This window comes from Herpailurus yagouaroundi, unplaced genomic scaffold (assembly GCF_014898765.1).
Source record: "Herpailurus yagouaroundi ecotype Mexico unplaced genomic scaffold, PumYag 538, whole genome shotgun sequence".
Classification (NCBI taxonomy): domain Eukaryota; kingdom Metazoa; phylum Chordata; class Mammalia; order Carnivora; family Felidae; genus Herpailurus; species Herpailurus yagouaroundi.
Window position 1 is genome coordinate 4,606 of NW_024412755.1, and position 3,131 is coordinate 7,736.

Genomic DNA, 3,131 nt, shown 5'->3' on the forward strand with positions numbered 1-3,131 from the left:
TATATTCAATGTGATGTGTTACTTTAAAATAACATAAGTATTATTAAATACTGGTTTTGTAAGTGCTACAGATGACAGGAGCATGAAAAAAGCTTTCAGTATAATGGACTTTAGTGTTACACACCTCTGTAATGTGTAGATTCTTAGGTCCTGCAGTCGCACACATCTGGCATGCTAACACTACAGAGCCATCCTAGACATGATAGAACCAAGATGATAAATAAATTAGATGGAACTCCCTGGTTTCACGGACCATCATTAGGAAATTTTGATGTTTAGGGATTTAGGGATTCGGATTCTTGCAGTTAAATCACAAAGGGAATCATTAAAAAATTTGAATCACAACCTTCTGCCAGAAATTATGTAACTCAGAAATATGTTGTTGGGGGATGATAATAGGGTGTGAAGGGAAAAGCCAATGGATAGGAAAGAGAATTTAAAACAAAGATATGATAGTTGGAATACTGTCAGCTGGGTTATGTTGGGAAGTAAGTGTTCCCAACCCTGAATATTCCAGTTGATGGGAAGGATAATGGAACATTAAGCAAGTTCGGCTGCAGGTGCCTTGCCAAAAACAGTACACCTTTGCTTTCATGACTTCCTCCATATGGAGAAATCAGAGAAATTAGAGAATATTCTCTAATAAGAATTTTTGACTTTAGATTTTATCTTATTTTTCTAAATTACAGAACTATGTCAAGTAATAAACATCCCCCTTTCTTTCACTTCCACTTCTCTACCACTGTGCGGGGTGGGAAAGAGAGAGAGCAAGAGACAGGAGAGAGAAGAAATTCTTGGATATGCTTACATGTAATATATGTAGGTCTAACTCCTTTTTTAACTGATACGTGATATTTTTTAAAAGTGTATGCAATGATAAAATACTCTTGATAGCATGTAGATCATGTATTATTTTATTACTATTACAAATAATGCTGCAATAAACAATGTTGATCCATAGACATTTATTATTTGTAAGGAACAGAGGCCTGAAAGTGAAATTTCTGAGACAGTTATTGACAGAATTTTTTTTCTCCCACATTTCTGTACTACTATATAATCCCCTGAAGAACATACATGGTGTTAATTTCACACTATTCAACCCTGGATAATATCAGCCATTACTGTTATTTAACTTTAATTTTGCAAATGTGATGGGTAAAAATGATACCTTGTTATCTTAATTTGTATTTGCCTTATCAGCAGTGTGAATGATCATTTTTTAAGGATTTTTTCAGTTACATATTTTTCTTCTGAAGATTCCATGTTCGTGTTGTCACTTTGCTTACTGTTTATTATGTTTTCATTACTAATATACAGAGGTTCTCTAGATTTCAAAGATATTACATGATGCAGATGCTTGAAATATTTACCTTTTGTATAAATTTACAATTAATCAAATTTATACTTAGGTAAACTTACAACCAAATGGAAAATAGAATGTTAACAGTTCTTCAAATATACATCCTCATTATACCTTCTCAGGCGGTAACCCCTGCAGTTAGCTTTTTTTTTTTTGTTTTAACTTCGATCACCTTAAATTTTGCACTTCACCTAAATGGGATTATATGATACATGATCTCTGTGTATTTGATTACTTAATACTATGTGAAATTTATCCAAACGATTACGTTTATCAGTATTTGTACATTTTTGTCAATGAGTTGCATTATTGCTTCCATTGCATGAACATACCCGTAATTTATTTACACATGACTCTGTTGTTGGACATTTGGATGGTTTCTCATTTTTGTAAGATAAAAATATAATTGTTATGACCATTCCTGTACATGTTTTTTTAAAGGACATAACACTCATTTCTGTTGGATGTTATATTAAGTAGAACTTTTTAATCTTAGAGTAGATATTGGTTTAATATAAGAAACTGAAACATTCTTCATATGTGATTGTTCTGATGTATAATCTCACCAACATTGTGAGTTTCTGTAGCTCTACAGCCTCTTCAACACTTGTTATTATCCATCTTTAAAAAATATATATTGTAGCCATTCTGCTGGGTGTGGGATGGTATCTAATTGTACATTCTCAATAAGTAATGATAGCGAACACATTTTTCATGTGGAAAAATTTTTTGCTCAAAATTTTTATTTAAAATTGTTTTGAGGGGCACATGAGTAGCTCAGTCAGTTAGGTGTCCGACTTCTGCTCAGTTCGTGATCTCGCAGTTTGTGAGTTTAAGCCCTGCGTCAGGCTCTATGCTGACAGCTCAGAGCCTGGATGCTGCCTACAATTCTGTGTCTCCTTCTCTCTCTGTTCTTCCCCGCTTGTGCTCTGTCTCTCAAAATAAATAAACATTTAAAAAATTTAAAAAATAAAATTATTTTGAGTATAATTTACATACAATGTTACATTAGTTTCAGGTGTATAGCATAGTGATTCAGCTAATCAGTATGGTATGCTATGCTCACAAGTGTAGCTGCTATCACCATACAAGGCTATTACAATACCATTGACTATATTCCCTGTGCTGTACCTTCCATCCTCATGACTTGTTCATTCCATAACTGGAAGTGTGTGCCTCCCATTCTTCATTCACCCATTTTGCCTATCATCCCATCCTTCTACCCTCCGACAACAGTTTGCTGTCTGTATTTAGGAGTCTGTTTCTGCCTTTTGTTTGGAAATTTTTTCATGAAGTCTCCATTGAAGTTTTTTTGCTCAGTTGTTAATGGATCATGTGCATTATTTTATTGGCTTACACAAATTTTTTTGTATAATGTATAATCAAATCCTTTGTTGGATATATGTTTTTCAGTGATATAATCATTTCTTGGTGTATTTTAGTTAGCAAAAGTTCTTTAATGATTTTAAGGTTTTTTTTTATATATGGTTAAAGACATTTCTGTTTTAAGAAATTGTCTCTCTTAAAGTCATAAAAATATTCTCTTTTTATAAACTAGATGCTTAAATATTTTAGCTTTCACATTTAGGAATATGATCTATTTTAAATTGGTTTTTTGTGGGTGGTATGAGGTAGGGCATCAAGTTTTCTTTTCTTCCATGTAGTTGTTCAGTTGACCTAAAACATTTGTTAAAAAGACCATTAATATCCCATTGGATTGCAATGGAGGCTATGTGATAAATAACATGACTGTGTATGTATGGGCCTC